General features: G+C 60.1%; 1 protein-coding gene across 3 annotated transcripts in view; it reads left to right on the top strand.

The window, feature by feature from the left end:
* Window positions 1–1,729: 1,729 nt before the first annotated feature.
* Window positions 1,730–8,587, top strand: part of KCNJ12 (potassium inwardly rectifying channel subfamily J member 12) — an 83,115-nt gene continuing 76,257 nt past the window's right edge. For 2 of the 3 annotated variants that reach the window (XM_017653318.3, XM_017653314.3), the window contains exon 1: window positions 1,772–2,351. The gene's annotated coding sequence lies outside the window, so the exon portion shown is untranslated. Of the gene's footprint in view, window positions 2,352–8,587 lie in introns of all 3 variants that reach the window. The other variant, XR_012130405.1, reaches the window with a different exon arrangement.

Here is an 8,587-nt window from a genome sequence, read left to right as displayed (position 1 = left end):
TCCTGTCCATTGCCCAGCCAAGACCATTTGCTGGAACTGTCTCCCAGCTGACGGGCACCCTGGCTCCTCCGGAGACCCACAGTGGGGCCTCACAGGAGGGCTGTGTCTTGGAGCCTATTCATCCTGGGGTGGAACTGTGGTTTCTGTCTTCCGGGAAATGGAGCAGGAGAGTGTGGGGAGCTGAATCACTTCCCTCCTCAGTCACTTTGAGGGAGAAGGAGGGAAAGTTTCCTGAGAACTTTTGGTCCCATGGGGGCCTGGAGTCCCATGAGGGGAAAACCAGGACAACATGTTCAGTGAGGGGTGAGATGGGACCTCCTGGGTGCCCCTTCTTTCCCCTGCAGCCCTCAGCAGCTGTCAAGGCAAGGGGGCAAGGGCGCTCATCTGCAGCAGCCCAGTGACAGAGAAGTGACCTCTCTCTGTGCCTTGGCAACTGCACCTGTAAAATAGGACTGTAAAATGGGGTAAAATAGAATTCACCCCATTGTCATAGTGGGAGCAAAACAATTATATCCAGGTCCTTAGCACAGGGCTCACTGGCACTGAGTGCTCTGTCAGGGTCAGCTGTGACCCAGCCAGAAGCCTTGCTGATCACATGCCGTTCAGTCCTCAGTACGGCTCCAGAATGTAGGAATGCTCACTATTCCCATTTGAGTATGTGGAAGGTGAGGCTTGAGGTGAAGGGACCTGCCTCCACAGCTGCTCAGAAAAGCCTGAGTTCGGTGACAGCACCTACTGGTGCCAGAAGCCTGGGCGGGGCTGGGAGCGGTGAGCCTGTGGCTGGTGGGGCTTGCGGACTGCTCTGTCTGAGCCACCAGCAATCTGGGCAGTGGCCAGAGAGCCATCCTCCTTGGTTAGAATCCTGCAGCCAGTCTCCCTGCTGTGCTGACACATAATTATATTTCACATTAAAGGGGAAGCTGGAGGCCAAGGGGGCCAGAAAGCCCTGAGGCTTGTTCTCTAGGCAGAGACCTGGTTCCTTGGCCCCAAGGCCGCACAAGGGTCAGACTGGTGATAAAATGGGGTCTCCCTGGGCCAAGGCCCAGCCAAGCAGGTCTGTCTGCCAGGATGAAAGGCCTGGGTCCTGTGGGAGGCTGAGAGATCTGAGGCCCAGACAATAGGCCCCAGGAGGCTGCTAGGGCAGGGTGAGTGGGGACGGTCTGGGAAGAAAGCCTGAGCCTCCAGAGGCAGGGGTGGCAAGAGAGGGTCACACGGGGGGTCAGGTAGGAAGAGAGAGAGAGAGAGAGAGAGCGCAGGGGGAGAAGCACAGAGGAGAATGAAGGAGGTGGGAGAAGCCAAACAGCACAAAATGGAGAGGAGAGATCCACTGTTAAAGAGGGGAAGTGATGTGTGTATATATGAGTGTGCATGCCTGGTGTGCAAGGAGAAAGCCTTCTGTGGTAAGGTACAAGCCAGAATCTGTGTGCATGTGTGCACACGCACAGCTACCACCTTGTGTGTGCACATGTGAGTGGGTATGCACCTGTGCACCTGCAACTAGCATGCGTGTCAGAGCGTGCGTTTTGCATGTGTAGATGTGGACACCTGAGCTTGTGTACCCGGCTGTGTACAGGCGTGTGTGCAAGGTTCCCTTGGCTGTGTGTGCGCTCGCCATGCACCTGTGTGTGCGTGTCCCTGGAGGACATGCCTCGTGTGTGCGCGCGCGCGCGCGTGCGCGCGCGCCCCATTGCGCTAGTGGCTGGCGGTGTGTGCGCTGGGGGCGGCCCGGGGCTGGGGGTGCGCCGGGCCAGAGCGGGCCCGGGTGGGCGGGGGCAGCGGCGGCGCGGCTCGGGGCGGGCGTGCTCTCGGCAGAGTTAGAGGAGTTGCCGAGCTCGGTTCTGGTGGCAGCGGGGCGCGGAGCTGGGTGCGCGCCGAGCCTCAACCTCCCGCCGCCTCCTCGCTCTCCATTCCTCTCTCCCCGCCTTTCCCGGGCCTCGGCGCTGCCATCGCTTCCCTAGAAACGGTAGCCAGGGGCGAGGGGCTGGAGCGGCCAGAGCGGGCTGGGAGGCGCGGGGCGCCGGGACGTTGGGGAGCGCGCCCGGCCCAGCCCGGGATCAGATAACAGCGGGCGGGGGAGGGGGCGGGCCGGCCGCGCTCCCAGCCGGACCGAGGGACTGACGCCAGCCCGGCCGGCCCAAGTGAGCGCCCCGCGGCCGGGGGCGCCGTCCAGGCGCGCGGCCCCGACCCGTGGCTGGGCTGGGGCCATCGGCGCCTCGGCATGGAGCGTCCTCGGGGGCTGCCCTGAGGCGGCAGCGGCGGCGATGCAGCCAGCGCGGCGGTTGCCGAAGCCAGGAACGGCCGCTCGGAGCTCGGAGAACACGGTGCGCGCCGCTCCTGTGGCACCGACCGAGGTAAGTGCGCGGCCGCCTGGCGCACGGCCCCCCGGGGGCCCGCGGCCAGCTCCGGGAAGGCCCCTCCCTGGCCCGGAGCGAGCACGAGGTGGTGCTGCAACAGGGAAGGTGGGGCGGGAGCGTTTTTTCTTCCTCTGGTTTTCTGTTTTTTTCCTCCTCCCTTGGTGAGCCATCGGAGGGAATGCTGACTCCGAGCTTTTCTTCTCCAGCCATGCCTCCCGCTGCCGCAACCGGGGAACTTTGCTCCTCGCTAACCTTCCTGGGGGCGCTCGGGAAACTTTGAGGCACCCTTGGTGCCCCTCTGGCCGACGTGTACGAGGGGGCACGGGAGGGAGAGTGGGAGGCACTTTGGCGGGCAGCGTCAGTCCTCCGCGTGACCTTCCCGGAGACCCTGGGATCAGGGTGTGCGCACAGAGGGGTGCGCAGTCTAAGAAGCCCTGAAAATGCCCAGGCCCAATCTGCGGATCCCTGGAGTCGTTTCTCAGATCCAGCTCCTGGGCTCTAATGGAGCAAAAACCTGGAAAGGGTGCTCTCCTCCCGGCAGCGGGCGGGCAACTCCGGCCGCACCTTCTTGCTTTTAGAATTCGGCCTCATCGCGGAAAGGCTGGCCCCTCACAGGAGGAGCCCCATGGGTCTCTGGGCCGGGGTTCTCCCTCTGTGCTTACGGTCTGCTCTGTCCTGTGGGGAAGCGGAGTTGGGAGCCAGGGGGCTCCCTGGAGTGAACTGGGGTGGGGAGCTCCTTGGGCGGGATTTAGATGGGAGGTGAGGCCCAAGTGTGTGTCTGCTGCCTGTTCTGATGGAGTGTGCACGGACCACGTGAATATTTTAAAACCTTTGTGCAGAACAGGAGGTCACAGGAAAGTGTTTTTCTGGAGGTGGTTTTCTGATCTGGGAGGTTCTTCTGTCTCTGCATAGCCTGGACTCACTGACAACTGGGAGACCACCCTGCTCCCCGTTTCCTAGGGGCGTACCCATCTGGGAGGGCTGTGCTGCCTGTGACCATTTCTGCTTCTCCTTGCTCCCTGTGCCCAGGCTGGAGCCAGGAATTAAGTGCTGGGGTCCTTCTGCCCTCCATAGGGCAGAAACTGGGTTCGCAGGCTCTGTCTCCGGGACCGCGGAGGCGCCCACACACCGCTGAAATCAGCTGCCGCCTCCTCTTAGGTGGAATCCAGGCGGCGTTAGCCTCCGGCCTACCCCACACACCCTCAGTGAGGTGTAGAGGAAGGCCAGAGTCAGGCTGCTACTCCGCCTGACTGCCTCACCTTAAGCTAGGTTCCTCTTTCGCTGCGCCTCATTCGCGGGTCTCTGCCCCCGACCGCTGCCATGTGGCCAGGGAGGCTCAGGGAGCAGCAGGCTTATGGGCTCCTTGTGGAGTGCGCCCCCCTCCGTCCTGAGACGAGCACCCCCGCCTGTGCTGGGACCCCGAAGAGGCGCTGCAGCAGGTCTGTCTCTCAGCTTTCTGGTGGCCCCTCCCCTCCAGCCGGCGGACCTGGAGGTCGGCAGGCGGGAGAGGGGTCCTCCCATCAGGTGGGGCGGAGAGCCTGAGGGAGAGCAGGGGCCAGAGAGGCGGGGGCCCGCTTGAGCGCCCTTGGGAACCAGAAAGGGAGCTCCAGTGTGCTGGTCACCAGGGAAGATTCCGCCTTCTCTGTTGGTGCACTGCTGGGCACATAGAGTGGGCCCTCTGCAAATGTCCGTGTTGGCACAGACCTGGCAGACACGAACTCCAAATCCCTAGCCCCTTCTTCATACACCCCTTTCCAGGTGAGGACCCAAACAGAGCCCTTATCTTGGGGAGGGGAGCAGAGCCTGGGACTTCTCCATCTCTAACTGCTGTGTCAGCCCCCCATAGGGCCCCTAGGCTGTTCAGGAAGGGACCTCTCCAGAGGGATGTTCCCTGAGCTGTGCTGTGCTGGGAGGAAGAGGTGCCCAGAGAGGGGCAGGGTCTTCTCCAAAGCCACTCAGCCAGTGAGAGGTTTGAGTAGAAGCCTCCACATAGTTCTCCCCAGGCTGGAGGGTGTCTGCCAGGCTTCCTGTCTCAGACCTTGGTGTCTCTACCCTCAAGTCTGCCTAAAGCAGGACAAAGTAACACTGGGGCCTTGCCACAATGAAATAATAATGATGGCATTGAAAACAGTAATGACAGTAATGGCAAAAGCAGTGCCCTTCAGCACTGGTACTGACTGGGCCCACCTGTGGGCAGTTTCCTCTCATCCAGGCTTCCTTGCCATGGGCCACAGGAGCACCTGGAAGCCTTACATGCACCTGGGCTGGAAGCAAGTGCGTCATCACCCCCAGTAATCCCTGTAGGTCCATGGCTGCTGGTGACCCTCAGAGCCACCTGATGCCCACCCTCTGTCCTGCTGCTCCCAGGCCTGGCTCTGGGTTGGGCCATCCTTTGACAGGTGCAGCTGGTGTCTGCTGCTGAGCTGAGCTCCTCCTGCCAGGGCTTTGCTGTGAGTGGCACATGGGCACACCTGCCTCTCCCCTGGGGCCTGCAACTGGAGCCCTGCCATGGGCTGGCACGGAGGGAGGCAGTTCGTGGGCAGCAAGAGGGGTGGAGGCTGGGCTGGCCGCTCAGAAGGTGTGGTGGGTGTGGGCTCCATCCCAAAGGACAGCTGCACCAGGAGACTGGCAGCGTGACTGGGAGACAGCAAGGGCCTAAGATGAAAGAAAGCCAGCCTGAAACTGGGCCGCAGGTAGGGCAGGGAGGCCGGAGGCTGCAGTGGGCGGGCAACTCCGGCTGCACCTTCTTGCTTTTAGAAGTCGGCCTGATCGTGGAAAGGCTGGCCCCTCACAGGAGGAGCCCCATGGGTCTCTGGGCCGGGGGTGGGTAGAGGTGCTGGGCTGAGGCAGGCAGGCTTTGCAGAGAAGTGGAGCTGTGGGCAGGATTAGAGCCCTTGCTGGGCACTGGCTGAGGCCCAGTGCTCTGCCAGCTGATTTAATTTCCTAATGGTCTGGAGCGCAGAGGGTGGCATTAGTTCCATTGTACAGATAGGAGATTTGAGGCCAAGGAAGCACTGAGAGAGATTGCAGCTTGTGCCCCTTGGACCCAGAGCCCTGGTGCCCTGCCAGGGACAGAGATGCACCTTCCTCATTCTACAGACATCCCACAGGGTGCATTTGTATGCCAGGCTGGCTGCGTGGACCACCAGAATGATATGACATTCCCTCCTATCTCATGGAGGCCTTGGCACCCTCTGCTTAGCTGTGGCCCAGTGCAGTGTCTGGCATACAGAAGTGCTTAATAAACTGGTGTTGAATAAATGGAGGGCTGGCCCCTACCCTTGGGAAATCTCATGTCTGGGAGGAGACTTCAGGGCACACAGCTAGGGTGAGTAAGACCTGTGGTATCCTGGCTTAGTCACTTCTCTTGGGGCCTCAGTTTATCATCTGTGAAGTGAGATCAGAGCCCCAGCTGGGGAGGCTCCTGAGAACACCTGGATGGGAGAGTGGAAATGTAAACCTCTGTGTGTGCCTCTGGGTTGGGGGGATTTCAGTAGAAGTGGGGATGTGGAAAAGGGGCTCCCTGAAGGATGGGGATGTGAGCATTTGTGTGGCCAGAGCCTTAGGATTCTGTTATTCCAGTCCTGCCTGCCTTTGGACATGTGGAGAAACTGAGTCCAGGGTGGGCAAGTGGAGGACTCTGGCTCCGGCTGTGTCCCTGTGCCCCCTCCCCAGCTCTCTCCCCATCTACCCCCAGTGATGTTCCACAGCTTGGGTCCTCCTGCTAGCTGCTGCAGCTGCAGCACAAGACTGCAGTGGCCTTGGGACCCCTGGCCCAGCACCCTGATTGTCCTTCAGCTTTGTAAATGCAGACACGTTCTGTTTGCACAGCCACATCAGAGCAGGAGCCCCTTTCTCAGTAGCCCCTAAGAGGAGGCCTGCCCTGGCTGTGCATTAATGCCTCCCCAGAGTCAGTGGGAGCAGCCTTCTGGATCCTGCAGCACATGGCCCCTGGCCAGGCCGGGCCACCTTCTCCCAGGGTCTAAGGGCAGCTGAAGCCTCCCCCTCCCATCTCCCTCTCACTAGAGGACTCAGGCTTGTAGAGGCGCCAGGGAACAAAAGAGAAGCCTCTGGAGTGGGGAATTTTTCCAGGGCTACCCCTGGCCACAAGCATCTACTGTATACTTGGCATACTCTGGGTACTTTAATTAAGGGACTGTCCTGGGCTCAGGACCCTCCCATGGGTTCCCCCTCACTCAGAATAAAAGCCACTTTCCTACCTTGGTCTACAAGGCACTGCCCTGTCTGATTCTCATCACGGTCCTCACTCCCCCGCCCCACCCCATGAAACCACCTGCCTCCTCCCTCCTTATCGTGCCTCCAGCACAGCAGGCCCAGTCCTGCTCCAGGGCCTTTACACCTGCTGCTTCCCCTGCCAGGACCCTCTTCCCAGATCTCCACAGTCTCCTCCCTCAGCACCGTCAGGCTTGCCAAATGCTCCCTCCTCCTTGAGGCCTCTCCTGGATGACACTTTCTCCTCTTTCTCTGCATTTCCTGCCTGCTACACTGTAGAACTTAATGCCATCTGCCACTTTCTGCCTTATTTGCTCATCTTGTTTATCACCTGCCCCATCCCCCACCCCTGAATATAAGGTCCTTGAGTGTAAGGGTTTGAGGCTGGTTCATTCACAGCTCATCCTGGGTGGCCACAACAGTACTCAGTGTATAGTAGGTTCTCAGTAAACACATGGGGAATGAATGGCTTGGTTCTTCCATGCATGGTCCCTGACCCATAGTGCTCAGTAGGAGCGGTGAGCCACAACTGTCCCCTTCTGCAGATGAGAGAACTGAGGCTCAGAGAGGTGTCATCACTTCCTCAGACTCATGGAGCTTGTCAGGGGCAGAGCTGGCATTCAGACCTTGCCTCTGAACCCTTGGCTTGCCATCTCTCTGTGTGAGGGGGAAGGAGTTGGCGTTTATTTCAGGCCTTTACTCTGCATTGAGCTCTTTCTGTCTGTGACCTCACCTGCTTCAAGCTCTGAGCTTTGCTGTGTCCCTGGTGCTGAGCCTGCTTCCAGCTTAGGATGTGCCCACCCCAGCCCTGGGAGGGACAGCAGCCTTTTCCACTGCAGATCTGAGACCTGAGGTGCAGGGAGTGGCTGCCCAGGTGGGATCTCTATGCCTCCTTCAGAAGGTGTGTGGGCAGCTGCAGGCTGGGGCAGCCGAGGGGTCAGTGTCTCCATTTCTTGCCCTGTTAAGCATTTTCATCTGCCCACTGGCCATTGGTGTTTTGTGTCAGAGTGTTTCGCCTTCCCTGCCCAGTCTCCTTTTTGAACACAACACACAGGTTAAACTTTTTTTTTATTTTTAAAAATTTGCCACCATCAGCTTTAATAGCTCCTCAGCCATATAAAAAGACCTACGTGCTTCTGGTTGGTGAAGTGCAGCCCTTGAATTTGCTGTTGGCCTTCCGTTGCCAGCAGATGGGTTCCAGGGCTGGGGCCTTGGCCAGGGCCCCTTGCCCGATGTGCCCAGGGCAGGGCACATCCCCAGAGGCTCACTCCTGGGCAGAGAAGGGACCAAGCCTCAATGAGAACCAGGCGTCTCCAGCTTGCCTGTGGCTGTCCTGGGCCTCTGACCTCCCCTGCCTTGTGAGGGGGTGTCTTGGGGGAGGGCACAGCGTGATGCCCTAGTGTGGGAGGGCCAGTCTGAGCAAGCTTAGCCCCTTCAAAGCAAGGTGCAGTGGCAGGAGTCAAGACCCTCTGTCTCTGAAGCCTCAAAGCTCTTCAGAAATTTAGGAGAGCTGGGGCAGGGAAGAGGGGACATGTGGAGATGGGGGCCATGTGCAAGGGGCATGTAATGTGGAGGCTGAAAGGCTGAGGACAAGAGAGGTCAGAGGGGGCCATGTGGCCCTAGCCCCTGCCACCTCCCTTTTCTTCCAGCTGCAGCCTGATCCCCCTGAGCTGTCGGCTGCAGCCCTGCAATTCTCCCGCACTTAAAACAAAAATAAATCACTGCCAGCAGCTGGTGTTCTGGGTGGTAGCAGCCGCACTGCCCCTGCCCCGACCCCATGCCTCTGGGCTCCTGGTTCCAGGCCCGAGGGGCCCAAGGGGACTGGGGAAGGCCAAGGGGAGTTAGTCTATCCCTTCACGAGATGAGGGCTTGGCCCTGCCTGGTGAGCAGGGGCCTGGCTGGGTCACACGGAGGGCAGAGGTGGATGGGCTCCTGGGACTCTGCAGGGTGCTAGGGTGCTGGGGCCAGTGGGGGCTCAGAAATCGGGCTTCCTGGAGACT

Source organism: Manis javanica, chromosome 4 (genome assembly GCF_040802235.1).
Source record: "Manis javanica isolate MJ-LG chromosome 4, MJ_LKY, whole genome shotgun sequence".
Lineage (NCBI taxonomy): Eukaryota > Metazoa > Chordata > Mammalia > Pholidota > Manidae > Manis > Manis javanica.
This window is presented reverse-complemented; position numbering and strand designations above follow the sequence as displayed.